At 31.1% G+C, this 15,594-nt stretch overlaps 1 pseudogene; it reads left to right on the top strand.

Annotated features, from left to right (window-relative positions):
• The first annotated feature begins 13,835 nt into the window (after positions 1-13,835).
• LOC149516974 (5S ribosomal RNA) lies at positions 13,836-13,954 on the top strand (annotated as a pseudogene).
• Positions 13,955-15,594: the final 1,640 nt, after the last annotated feature.

Here is a 15,594-nt window from a genome sequence, read left to right as displayed (position 1 = left end):
CCTTTTTTTTGCATAGCCAAAATTGTAAGGACAGGGGCTTGCGTGTTATATATCGAGCAACGCATGAAAATGAAAGGGTCAGATATATAATTTGTGCTTCAAATGATGGGTGCAATCATCCCAACACTAAAGCACTAAATCCCATTAAAACTCAGCAGTTAAGTATGCTTAGGCAAGAGTAGTGCTAGAATGGGTGACCTCCAAGAAAGTCCTCGTGTTGCACCCGCGTTCCTTTAATTTTTGGTTTTTTTTCATCATTATTACTACATACTTAATTATTTATTTGTTGATTACCATTTGTAGCAATTAATCGATGACGACTTGAGAAATCGATGAACCTTTTTTTAGTGTAACGTAAAATTACAGGGATGGGGGCTCGCGTGTGATATATCGAGCAACACATAAGGATGAAAGGGTTGAATATATAATTTGCACATTGAATGATAGGTGTGATCATACCAATACTAAAGCATTGGATCCCATCAGAACTTCGTAATTAAAAGTGCTCAAGCAAGAGTAGTGCTAGGATGGGTAACCTCTGGGGAAGTCCTCATGTTGCACCCTATGTTCTTTTAATTTTTGGTTTTCATCCGTCATTTTTACTATATACTTAATTTTTTATTTGTTGATTGTCATTCGTAGCGATTAATTATTGACGACTCAATAAATTGATGAACCTTTTTTTGGCGTAGCGTAAAATTACAGGGATGGGGACTCGCGTGTGATATATCGAGCAACGCACAGGGATGAAAGGGTCGAATATATAATTTGCACATCTAATGACAAGTGTGATCACACCAGCACTCAAGCATTGGATCCCATAAAAACTTCACAATTGAGCGCGCTCAAGCAAGAGTAGTGCTAAGATGGGTGACCTCTAGGGAAGTTCTCATGTTGCAACCCAAGTTCTTTTAAGTTTTGGTTTTCATCCGTCATTTTTACTATATACTTAATTTTTTATTTGTCGATAGCCGTTCGTAGTGATTAATCGCTGATGACTCGAGAAATTTATTACTATATACTTAATTATTTGTCTGTTAATTAACGTTCGTAGCAAGTAATCACTGATGACTCGAGAAATTGAACTTTTTTTTAGCGTAGCACAAAATTACAGGGACAGGGGCTCGCGTGTGATATATTGATCATCGCACAGGTATGGAAAGGTCGAATATAAAATTTGTGCATCTAACAGCTAGTGCAATCATCCTAGCATCAAAGCATCGGATCCCATCAGAACTTCGTGATTAAGCATGCTCAGGCAAGAATAGTACTAAGATGGGTGACCTCTGGGGAAGTCTTCATTTTGCACCCCACGTTCTTTTAATTTTTGGTTTTCATCTGTTGTTATTACTATATAGTTATTTGTTTATTCATTGATTACCATTCGTAGTGATTAATCAGTGACAACTCAAGAAATCAATGAATCTTTTTTTGGCATAGAGCAAAATTATGGGGACAGGGGCTCGCGTGTGATATATAGAGCAACGCATAGGAAAAGAAAGCTCGAATATATAATTTGTGCATTAAATGATGGGTGCAATTATACCAACACTTAAGCATCGGATCCCATCAAAACTTCATAGTTAAACGTGCTTAGGTGAGAGTGGTACTAGGATGGGTGACCTCCTAGGAGGTCCTCATGATGCACCTTACGTTTTTTTAATTTTTTATTTTCGTCCGTCATTATTCCCATATATTTATTTGTTTATTCGTTGATTACTAGTCATAGTGATTAATCGATGTCAACTCGAGAAATCGATGAACCTTTTTTTGTCGTAGTGCAAAATTGTGGGGATAGGGGCTTGCATGTGATATATCGAGCAACGCAAGGAAAATGAAGGGTCGGATAGAAATTCTCAGATTTTGGCAAATTTTTTCAAAATTTAGTGAGGATTTTGACAAATTTAAATTTTCTAGCGAGTTTTCTATAATCCAGTTGAATTTTTCAATGAAGATTGAATTTTTTAGCGAACTTTAAACGTCTTAACCTAAATTCTAACAAGATTTTTAAAATTTGATGAAGATTCAACCAGCATTCTTCTGGTTTTAGAAAGAGAATAAGAGGAAAATAAAAGAAGAGAGTAAGGGAAAAGAGAAAATCTAAGGAGAAAAGATGTTTCTTTCTTTTTATACCACCCCAAAACATCATTTTAGCCTTAAGAAACCTTAGGATCCACGTGTTTGCCCAATGGGTGACTTGACCTGAGTGCCAACCAATTCTATTGACCTACATTCTAAACAAACTTTCAGTCAAGCTTAGCCACGTCTTTAAAGCCACCATCTGTGTCTTTAGTCGAGTTGTTCTAGTCGTCGAGTCGAGCATTTTTTATATTATTTATTTATTTAGTTATTTTATTTATTTTTATAGTATTTTTGCATGATTAAATTTTAGAAAAAATTATAAAAAATTAAAAATAAAATAAAGTAAAAATATTTTTTTGACAATAAATAATAATTATCCAATAATGAAATTTTTAGAAATTTCAAATGATAAATTTCTATTAAATTCTCAGGTGTGAAATTTTTTCTAAATTTGTCCCAAATTGTAGAACAATTTTGGTAAAGTTTCAATAATAATAGTTAATTTATTTTCAATAAAAAAAGAGAAAAAATAGAAAAAAAAACTTTTTGTTTGAAAATATTTGACAATTATCCAATAATGAGATTCTTAAAAATATTAAATAGTAAATTTCTTAAGAAATCTCTTGATGAGAAATTTCTTTAAATTTATCCCAAATGGTGGAAGAATTTAAATAAAATTTCAATAAAAATAACTATCATATTATTTTCTTTCTAAAAATATAAAAAAATACAAAAATTTTCTAAATAGGCCCAAATGGTGGAAATTTAGAAATTAAAAAAAAATCTAAATAGGCCCAAATGGTGAAAATTTTAGAATTTAAAAAGAAAAGATATTTCTAATTTGGCCTAAATGGTAGAATGATTAGATATATTTTCAATAAAAAAATAAAAAAAAATGATTAAACTTTTTTTCTGAAGATGGATTCTCTTCAAGAAAACTAATGGGATTCTTGAAGACTCTTGAGGTGAGGAATTATTTTTAATAGTTTTGCCAGATTGATGGAGAATCTTAAAAATTATTTTCAATATTCAACATTAAAATTTAAGACCATTAGAATCAAGACCTTAAGATAATTTAAAATAAAATGGTATCATCCTTTGGATGGAGATGTGGGGGTGCTATAACCTTCCATATATGTAACGAAACTTTGAACCCCATTCTGATTAGGAGACTAGAACCTATTCTTTTAAGGACCCTTAGTCAAGTTTATGAGGTCCTTAAAAATATAGATTCATTAGGTGGCCAATCACACCTAGTTAAAAAAGATTTGTGGCAACTCCTCTTGTTAAGTCTAGCCATAGATTTATGGATATATATGTTATGATAGTTTGGCTACACCACTGGGGATGAGCTAGAGAGTTAGGCCATAACAATTTTAAATTTATCCTATCTTTTGAGTTAATGGTTTTAAATTTTAATTATCTATTTGCTAACGTTTTATTTCTGTTTGGTCTTTTATTTATGGGGGTTGAAAATTTTATGTTCCTTCACAAAGACTATCACATGCATTTGCATTACATGAGCTCTATATTTAGGTTCCATCCCTCTTAAGAGGGAATAAAGTACCTACGCTCTCGTGAAATGATAATCTCTGTAATAGCTAGCAAAATACTCCTTACTCAAATTAAATCCTTTCCATTGGTAGCCTATAATAGGTGATGATTAAACTGCCTTACTAGTTCGCAATGGACAATAATGTAAGGAACAATTTGAGAACCTTTAGTTGTCAAAGTCACCTAACCCTACATATAATTTACACTTAATAGGCTAGCTTTAAGATAGAGCCATCCCTACCTGTTAATAGATGTAACCTGAAGTTAGAACACAAAAAGGAATAATTTGTGTGATATATTGATTATCTAACCATTTTGTGTGTTTAACTTTGTGTATTTGCATCATTTTCATGGTCGTGTTTGACATTGTCATATGCATCATTCTCATATAGAAAATATTTGCCACATATCAATCATTGATAAATTAGATCTCATACTTACATCTATGGAAAGCCAAATACAATCAAAGTCTATATCAATTCGTTATGACTCTGCCCATCAATTGAAAATCAAGTTAGAGGAAGGTCAAAGACAATAGGGTAATTGCTTACCTAAAGGTTTTATCTTATTATTGCTTAAGAGACTCATCTCAATCTCTAACAAAATGACCTAGTTGGCGTAAGTAATGTCTAGGGATGCATGAGTTGAACAAGGCAGGAGATATTTGAGAATAAATATAGAGATATAGCTTAACTACTCCAAGTGGATGTGGACAATAATTTGATTAGAGCCATCCTTCAGTTTTGGGATCCTTCTTATAAGTGTTTCATTTTAATAAAATAAATATGGTGCTAACAATTGAAGAGTACATGGTTTTACTTCACTTTGATTTGCCAAACCCAAACAAGATTTATTGGTCAAATAAGGTAGGTTATCATAAGAAGCTTGTGCAAATGCTTGGACTTAGCTTGCCTCAAGTTGATGCATATGTCAAGACAAAAGTTGAAAATAAGGTTAAATCATAAGGTTTTCTATGAGACATTATCTAGGGGCATTTGGATGATGATCAAGGGTTAGTGGTAATAGCTATAGCTCTATATGGATTGGTAATCTTTCCAAAAGTCATTGGATATATAGATGTCATAATGATAGACTTTGTCAATTAGTTAGCATACAAAGTCAATACAGCACCAATTATTTTAGCAAAAACCATTTGTTCCTTGAATTATTGTCATAAAAATGGTAAAGCTCAATTTAATGGGTGCTTACAAATGCTTTATGTATGGATGAAGAGTCTTATTGAATGTGAAGAAAGCTAATTTTGCAAACCATACCTTCGTTTTACTATTCCAATCAAGGAGATTTGTTGTAGCACATGGCCTAAAGCAAAGTCAAAAAAAAAAAATGGGTTTCATATTTTCATGCACTTGATAGCCAATGGATAATTTAAAAAGCACCTTAGATACGTCATGATATAGTGTTATATTATTATGGGAATTAACCTTGGGTGTTCTTATTAGGCCTATGGGGTGCTATTACTTATGCCCCAACTTTGGTAAGAAGATAATCTGGATGTGAGCAATTTATTCCAGAAACATATGGACTTAACCAGCAAAAATTTTATTTCACTAAAAAAGAAGCATATGGAATGATTGAAATGATAAAAAAAAAGGCATAGAAATAAACCATCAGGTTAACCAAGAGAGGTTTACTTATGCTGTCACCTAAGAATATATTATGTGGCATACAAGGAAGGGCAAGGACATTGTGGTTCCTTGAGAACAAATAGTTGACCATTCTTCAAAGTTGATTTTTCAAGATCATCTACTAAACGTAGAAATTGCTAAAAGGAAACTTCAAACTGAAAAGGATAAGCTAGAACAAAAAAATAAGCAATTAAAAGTAAAAATAGGAAAAAGTTTGTAACTCTAAGAACAAAAAATCCAAAGCCTCAATGAGAAAAAAAAAGATTAGTGGAAAGCCTTATTCAATGAGTTAGACAAGACACATTCATTGTCACACCCAAACTTGCTTGACTCTTAAAAGAAAATGAATTATTGAAAACAAGGGTGTAAGAAAGACAAAAGGCCACTACTAGGGCACACAGACATAGCAAATGCTATAAAGAATAGTGGATCAGCGTATAGCACAGGTAAAAGCTTTGACTAATGAATGCAAGAAACATGCTAAACAAAGTGAGCTATGGAAGGGCATGTGTATGAAAAAACAAAAACATCTAAGGCACATGTTCGATCAACTATGCATTATTGCAAAAAAGGCATCAAAAATGAAAAAAATAAGTGGAAGATTTGAAAGCTGTGGTATAGCCAGTAGGAAGTCATGGGAAATGATTGCTTAACTTCTTAGATGAGACACTAGATCATTATTAGCAAGCTAAAAAATTTATAAGGGGGCATTAGAGTAATGTTTAGGAAATATTACATTAGTGTTTAGGACTTTAAAATGTTATTTTGGCTCTATTAAGATGTACTTTTGAAATTTTATTAAATAAAGTTTCAAATTGAGATTTCTTTTATCAATGATAGTTATGTGGCAAATATTAGTACATTCCATTCATGCATTAAAATATCAAACATAAAGAATAGCATTTCTAATAATGACATAATTATGATACTCAAGGTTCAAATATAGCTCCACCAAGCAAGAACCTCACACAATCAATTCATTAATACAATACAAGAGCTCGAGCCAAACAAATGGAATAAGAAAATTCTAATCATCTTGAGAAGATAAAGAGAGCTCAAGAGAAACTTGAAAGAGAGTTGAGTAAGATTCTAGAGGCTTTGAACAAGTTGAATAAAGGGAAGGGAATTACTAGCCAATAGGATCACCCATCACAAAAGGTGACTGACCTTCTATATCTTCCTAATTATGAACTGCGTCAAGTCCAGTCCATTCAAGATACACCATCACAACAGTTCACATACCTTGTAGGGTATACATACTCCAGAATGCTATCAACTTCAAATACAGGGCATTATCAGATTCATATATATCCTGTCTTTATTGAGAATGTAATAGAATAATTCAAATCCTTAATCTAAATGATCCAAAAGAAAAAGAAAAATTAAAACCAAAAGGGGTCGAGTTACTAGGGGACACAATAGCTAACAAAAATATGAGTATGCTCGAGTAAAGGTAACGAGCAATTGAAGGATTTGATTTTTGTGGTTTCGTGGATGTTGCTAGGCTTTGTTTAGTCCCAAATGTCGTTATTCCTTCAAAGTTTTAAAGTTCAAAAAAATGATGGTACAAAGTGTCCAAAGACCTATATTATTACGTACTGATAAAAAATGGCTACCCATTCTAATAATAAAAAGCTGTTAATGTATGAGTTCCAAGATAGTGTTATTGGCTCTGCTACTAGGTAGTATGTCCAACTAGATAGGACTCGATTCAATTGTGAAGTGATATGGCTCGTGACTTTATTAGTCAGTATCAATATATCATTGATCTAGCCTCTAATTGTTTATCTTTGTAGAATATAAAGAAAAAGGTAACTAAATCATTCAAAGAATATGCCCAGAGGTGAAGGGACATAGCTACTCAAGTTCAGCTTTTTTTAACTAACAAAAAGACTACAATATTATTTGTCAGCACTTTAAAATCTCTTTATTATGAAAAGATGATAGGGAATGTAACAAAAAATTTTACTAACATGATGATTTCAAGTGAAATCATTAAGATTGACATTAAGAATGGCAAGTTGAAAAGAGAAGAAGCTTCCACTAAGAAGGCACCAAAGAAAAAAAAGACTGAAGCTCAAGCTATGAACTTTGAAAGATAATAGTTTAAGGGTTATCAACCTTATCCACTGTAAGGTTATTCTTTATACTATCCTATAGTGAATAATACCTCACCTTACCTATACTAGCCTACCCCATAACCATCTTACCCACCAAAATATCAGCCCATTTTCATATCTCAAATTTGTCTTGCTAGCCCTGCAAGTGGTTTGCGAGAACTACGAACTATTCATAATAAAGTTTAAATGATGAATGTTTAAATAATGATAACAATAATTTTAGGATTTAATTTTGAAAACTCATTCACATTGATATAGTTTAATCTGTTGAGATTATTTGAGCAAAAAAAGCAAGCTACTACTAGATGTGAAATAGCTATGTCTTGAAAATATGTAATCTTTTATAAATATCCATGAGCTTGTTTTTTTTCAATAGATAATTTTCAAAAAAAGCATTTACGTTTGAGATGAAAAATGACTATCTTTTTTTTTACCATTCGTAAAACCATCCATTGCTATCCCTGTTAAGCCTATTATGATTTTTTTTCTAAAAGAACCCCAACCAAGGATCACTCTCCATAGTGGGGGTAAATTTTGAAAAGAACATGCTTGAAAAAAAAAAAAAGACAAAAGATCATAAAAGGTCTCAAAGATAGAAAGTCACAAAAAAAAAAGAAAAAAGAAACCCTTTAAATAAAAAAATAAAAACAAAAGGATAAAAAAGAAAAAATAATGAAAAAAATGAATGCCACAAATGAGTTGGGGCAAAGTATTGAGAATCCTTTTATGAGAAATAAGATGAATGAAAAAAGAATAAATAGTGAAATAATGTGGAATAGGGCGAAACGCCAAGTTGCATCAAATGATGAAAAATGATCATTTGGTTTTGAACCCTTTAAGCACATGTTTTGAGTCTATTTTATCCATTTCTTTTATGACCCCTAGCCATAGCCTACATTACAACTTTTAAAAGTTCATTTTAATCAAATGTGAATGCTCAAATTAAAAGAACATATGTTATGCTAAGGCATGCTTGTGATGGAATAATGGAATCATACTATGTTGTTTTAGAGATTGATGTGTGGGATATATCAATAATGCATGAAAAAATAAAAATATGAAAATTATGAAAAATGAAAAATGAAAAATGAAAAATATGAAAAATATGAAAACTATGAAAAATATGAAAAATATGAAAAATATGAAAAAAGGAAAAAAGGAAAAATGAAAAAAATGAAAAATGAAAAAAATATAAATCAAAGAAAAGGAAGACTCAAATTGAAAACCCAAAAGGGTGATTTAGGTAAAAAAACCTCTAAGTTGAGAGTTGGATAGACAATTCAAATATATGAAAAATCAATGACATCTGAAGATCCCTTAAAGCTGGGGCAAAGTTCAATGAGCTCAAAATGATATTCATTGTTTGGACATTGTGGTAATATTCAATAACATTCATCCTTATGACATGCTTTGAACTTGTTCTTTTGTCCATTTATTTTTGTACCTGACTCATTCATGTATTGATTACATTTGTATCAATTCACTTTATACTCTCTTATTTTTGCATCCCTAGAATAAATCAAGGAAATATTTGATTGCATTATATTTGTCAAGAATTAAAATGATAATGAATGAATGATAATGTTCATAAAAGATTCTTGCATTCCTTTGAAAAGAAATCCAAGATGATTGGGGTAAAAAAAATGAAAAGATAGCAAAAAATTGATAAGATGATTTGAAAGGACACATGGTGTGACCAAGTAATGAATATGGTGATGGATTGGTCGACATAACTTGTGAATTGTGATCAAATGATAGAAATAATGCAGATTAGTGGATGAAATTTATTCTAAAATTGCTAGTGTTGAGAAGCCTATGAATTGTGATCAAATGATGGAAATAAAATGGATCAATAGATAAAATTTATTCTGAAATTGCTAGTATTGAGAAGCTTGTGAGTTGTGATCAAAAGATGGAAATAATGTGGATCAGTTGATAAAATTTATTTTGAAATGGCTAGCACTGAAAAGTTAAAAAGAGAAATGAGAGATGGTGGAGTCTTGAGAACCATATTACCACAATTAATTAGAATTTTATGAAATTAATGTTAGTGACATCTACATAACATGTATGTAATTTGGTTTGGCTATGCACTTACATCATGCACTAAACATTTGAATCATGATATGCCATTTGTAGTATTGTGAAAATCTAGATTATTGCACTTGCATCATTAAGAAAACATTTACAACATTATCATGACAAAGTTTTCACTTTGATGAAAGATTGAGAATTTTCATAACAAGATATTTTGAACATTTGGAGGAAAGCTTAACATTTGCATAGTATGCATTGCATTTCTGAATGTTTAATGCATGGCATGGATTGCATTTAAAAACATCTAGTGCATGAAACAGGGATATTTCAAGATCCCATGAAAACTTTCTAATGAAAGAATTTTAATTTTTCATTTGAAAAAAGAAGACCTCTAAGGTAAGATTCTAATATTGGAAAAAGGATGTTTCAAGAAAAACAATTATAAAAGTGTTAAGCCTTTGCTCAAAGAAGCAATTTTTTTTTTATTTTAGGAATGATTTGTAAGACTTCCAGACATAATCTCTTATAATTTCTTTTGATGATCTGTAAGGCCCCTGCTTAGATGAGCCTTATTTTTCAAAGTCATTAAGCTTCTATTCAGATGAGCCTTATTTATTTTTCAAAGTCATTGAACTTCTGCCTAGAGGAGCCTTATTTATTTTTCAAAAGTTGTTGAGCCTCTGTTTAAAGGTGCTTTATTTATTTTTCAAAATTGTTAAACCTTTGTTTAGATGAGCCTTATTTATTTTTCAAAGTTGTTGACCCTCTATTTAAATGAGTCTTATTTATTTTTCAAAAGTCGTTGAGTCTTTATCTAGGGAAGATTTATTTATTTCTCAAAAGTTATGGAGCCTCTATTTAGAGGAGCTTTTATGATATTCAAGAAGTCTAAGTATGCTATAAAAAAAAAGTGTCAAGTTCATTACTGATTGGGTTGTCTACGTCTTTGCACAATTACATATTTTATAAAAAAAATATGCAAAAAGAGGCAGCTATAGACACCCCAATCAATTTGGGGTTCTAATTAATTTTGTTTTTGTTAATAAAAAGATAAAAAATAAAAAAAAAACAAAAAAAAATTAAGTGGCTGAATTTGAATGAAATTGTTTGTTTAGGTTTGGGTTGGACTTAAAGTTTGAAAGGAAGCTTTAAAGGGAATCAAAATCCCTTATGGATTAAGGTTATTTGAATCAGAACCTTATAAATATAGACCTGGATCAAGCAAAAAAAGAACACATAGAAACATAGAAAAAAAGGTAGAAGAAAACACATGAAATAGCAATCAGAGAGTACAAAATTTTTAGGAATTTTTTTGCAAGATTTTTTTTTGGAAATTTTTTTGAAAAATTCCCAGATTTTGGCAAACTTTTTTAGATTTAGGTGAGGATTATGGTGACATTTGAATTTTTTGATAAACTTTTGATGAAGATTGAATTTTCTAACGAACTTCTAATGACTCATCCAGATTCTAATGAGATTTTCAAAATTAGGTGAAGATTCAACTGACATTCTTTGGGTTTTAAAAAGAGAGAGGGGATGTTGATTTTTAGAACACTACCCTAAAACGATGTTGTTTTGGCCTTAAGAAAACCTGGGATCTATATGTTTGCCCAGTGGGTGACTCAACCCGAACGCCAACCCATTCCATTGACTCGCGTTCAAGCCAAACTCTTCAGCCGAGCAAGCTGCTGAGCCTTATCTCTAAGCCGCCATCTATTTCTCCAACTGAGCCATTCCAATCACCAAGCCAAGCAAAATTTTTGGTAATTTTATTTATTTAGTTATTTTATTTATTTTTCAAGTATTTTTGCATGATTAAATTTTAGAAAAATTAAAAAAATTAAATTATATATAATAAAATAAAATTTTTTTTACAATAAATAATAATTTTTCAAAGATGAAATTTTTAGAAATTTCTATAAAATTCCTGGGTGAGAAATTTTTTCTAAATTTGTCCCAAATTATGGAATAATTTAGATAAAGTTTCAATAATAATAATAATAATAATAATAATAATAATAATAAATATTTATTTTCAATCAAAAAAAGAGAAAAAATAACAAAATAAAACTTTTTGGTTAAAAATATTTGACAATTATCCAATAATGAGATTCTTAGAAATTTCAAATGGTAAATTTTCTAAGAAATCTCTACGTGAGAAATTTCTTTAAATTTGTCCCAAATTATGAAATAATGTAAATAAAATTTCAATAAAAATAATTGTCATATTACTTTCTTTCAAAAAAGAAAAATATAAAAAATTTTTAAATAGACCCAAATGGTAAAAAATTTAGAAATAAAAAAAGAATTTCTAAATAGGACCAGATGGTGGAAAATTTAGAAATTAAAAAGAAAAGATATTTCTAATTTGGACAAATGATTTAATAATTAGATATATTTTCAATAAAAAAACAAAAATAAAAAATGATTTAACCCTTTTTTCTGGCGACGGAGCCTATTCAAGAAAGCAAATTAGATTTTTGATTACTCTTGAGGTGAGAAAATATTTTTAAGAGTTTTGCCAGATTGATGGAGAATCTTAAAAATTATTTTCAATATTCAACATTAAAATTTAAGACCATTAAAATTAATACCTTATGATAATTAAAAATAAAATGGTACCATCCTTTAAATAGGCATATGGGGTTGCTATAACCTTTCCCATATGTAACCAAAGTCCCAAACCCTGTTTTAATTAGTAGGCCAGAATCTACTATTTTAAGACCCTTAATCAAGTTTAGGAGCTCCTCTAAATGATAGATTTGCTGGGTAGCCAATCACATCTAGTTAAAAAAATTGGTGGCAACTCCTCTTGTTAAGTCTAGCTATAGATTTATAGATCTGTATGTTATGATAGTTATTACTATATATTTATTAATTTATTCATTGATTACCATTTTTACTGATTAATCGGTTACGACTCAAGAAATCATTAGACCTTTTTTTTAATGTAGCACAAAATTACGGAGATAGGGATTCATGTATGATATAACGAGTAACGTACGAGAAAGGAAAGGTCAAATATATAATTTGCACATCAAACAATAGGTGCGATCATACCAACACTAAAGCATTAAATCCCATTAGAACTCTGTAGTTAAGTGTGATTAGAAGAGTAGTACTAGCATAGGTGACCTCCTAGGAAGTCCTCATATTGCACCCCATATTCGTTTAATTTTTAGTTTTCATCCGTTGTTATTACTATATATTTATTTGTTTATTTGTTGATTTCATTCATAGTAATTAATTGGTGACAACTTGAGAAATCATTGAACCCTTTTTTGGCATAGTGCAAAATTACGGGGACAAGGGCTCACGTATGATATATCGAGCAATACACAGGAGAGAAAGGGTCGAATATATAATTTGTGCATCAAATGACAAGTTTGATCATACTAGCACCAAAACAACAGATCCTATCATAACTCTACAATTAAACGTACTTGGGTGAGAGTAGTACTAGGGTGGGTGACCTCCTATGAATTCCTTATATTGCACCCCACATTCTTTTAATTTTTGCTTTTCGTTCATCATTATTACTATATATTTATTTGTTTATTCATTGATTACCATTCATAGTGATTAATCGATAATGACTTGAGAAGTCAATGAACCATTTTTTGGCAAAGCGCAAAATTGTGAGGACAAGAGCTAGCATGTAATATATCAAGCAATGCACGAGAAATAAAGGGTTAGATATATAATTTATGCATTAAATAATGGGTGCAATTATACCAGCACTAAAGTAATAGTTCTCATCAGAACTCTGTAGTTAAGCATGCTTAGGCGATAGTAGTACTATGATAGATGTCCTCTTGGGAAGTCCTCGTATTACACCATACATTCTTTTAATTTTTGACTTTCATCCATCATTATTGCTATATATTTATTTGTTTATTCGTCGATTACTGTTCGTAGTGATTAATTGGTGATGACTCAAGAAATCGATGAACCCTTTTTTGGCATAGCACAAAATTGTAGGGACGGGGGCTCACATGTAATATATCGAGCAATGCACGAGAAAGGAAGGATTGAATATATAACTTACGCATCAAATGATGCATACGATCATACCAGCACAAAAACACCAGATCCCATCAGAACTCAGTAGTTAAAAGTTTTTGGGTAAAAGAAGTACTATGATGAGTGACCTCTTGGGAAGTCCTCATGTTACACCCTATATTCTTTTAGTTTTTGGTTTTCATACATCGTTATTGCTATATATTTATTTGTTTATTTGTCAATTACTATTCATAGTTAATCGATAACAATTCAAGAAATCGATGAACCCTATTTAACGTAGCAAAAAATTATGAGGGGATAGGGGCTTGCGTGTGATATATCAAGCAATGCATGGGAAAGAAAGGATCGATATATAATTTACACATCAAACAACTGGGGCGATCATATTAGCACTAAAGTACCAGATCCCATCAGAACTCTATAGTTAAGAGTGCTTGGGCAAGAGTAGTACTAGGATGGGTGACCTCTCGAGAAGTCCTCTTATTGCACCCCACATTCTTTTTTTTTTTTGCTTTTAGTCATCGTTATTACTATATATTTATTTGTTTATTGGTTGATTACCATTCGTAATGATTAATCAGTGACAACTCGAGAAATTGATGAACCTTTTTTTTGTGTAGCGTAAAATTACAAGGACGAGGGCTAGCGTATGATATATCAAGCAACGCATGGGAAAAGAAGGGTCGAATATATAATTTATGCATCAAATGATGTGTGCAATCATACTAGCACTAAAAGCATGGGATCCCATCAATATTCCACAATTAAGCGTACGTGGATGAAAGTAGTACTATGATGGGTGACCTTTTAGGAAGTCTTCATGTTTCACTCTATATTCTTTTATTTTTTGCTTTTCATTCATCGTTATTACTATATATTTATTTGTTTATTCATTGATTACCATTCGTAATGATTAATTGATGATGACTTGATAAATCGATGAACCTTTTTTTGGCATAGCACAAAATTACAAAAACTGGGGCTCGTGTATGATATTTCGAGCAACACATCAAAAAAGAAAGGTCAGATATATAATTTATGTTTCAAACGACAAGTACGATAATACTAGCACTAAAGCACTGATAGGTGACCTCTTAGGAAGTCCTCATGTTGCACCCCACATTCTTTTATTTTTTGCTTTTTGTTTGTCATTTTTACTATATATTTATTTGTTTATTCATTAATTACCCTTCATTGTGATTAATCGATAATGACTCGAGAAATCGGTGAACTCTTTTTTGGCACAACGCAAAATTATAGGGATGGGGGCTTATTGAGCAATGCACGAGAAAAGAAGGGTCGGATCTATAATTTGTGCATTAAATGATGGGTGTGATCATACCAGCACTAAAGCATAGGATCCCATCAAAACTTCGCAATTAAGTAAGCTTGGACAAGAGTAATACTAGGATGTGTGATCTCCTAGGAAGTCCTCGTGTTGCACCCCACATTCTTTTATTTTTTGCTTTTTGTCAATCGTTAGTACTCTATATTTATTTGTTTATTCATTAATTACCGTTCGTAGTGATTAATTGGTGATAACTCAATAAATCAATGAACTCTTTTTTGGCATAGCGTAAATTATAACGATGGGGGCCCGCGTCTGATACATTAAGGAACATACAGGAAATGAATGGTCAGATATATAATTTGTGCTACATACACTAAAAGGACTTTAACGTAGGCAAAAAGTCGCTGTTTATCTTAATTTTTGCATCATCAACATGAGAAACAAAACAAAAAAAATGCATTAAGACCAGAACAAAGAATAAAATTCCTAAACCCCGACTTTGTTTCAAATAGTTCAATCCAAATAAACTTTAAAAAAATAATATATTTTAAAAAATGAAAAAGAGTACCTTATCCTTGTATAGTTGCTTAAGCTCAACAACACCTTAAAACTTATTCTCAACAAGCTGCCTCAAATTTCTAGGTCCCACACCTTGCATAGTCAACAAATATGGACTTCTTACCAAAATCCTTGAACCCTTTTGCCTTTTCTTCAACCTTATCGGTTTTTTTTTTTTCTTCTTTGCTTTTATTTTCACCTAAAATTTTCAACCTTTCACCAGTACTCAACTGCTCTTCCACCCCACCCAAATGGCACCAAGCTAGTCGAGTCTTAACCTTCC

The sequence above is a fragment of the Durio zibethinus genome, chromosome 8 (genome assembly GCF_047325235.1).
Source record: "Durio zibethinus cultivar Kanyao isolate XHJ-2024 chromosome 8, ASM4732523v1, whole genome shotgun sequence".
NCBI classification, from domain to species: Eukaryota; Viridiplantae; Streptophyta; class Magnoliopsida; order Malvales; family Malvaceae; genus Durio; species Durio zibethinus.
This window is presented reverse-complemented; position numbering and strand designations above follow the sequence as displayed.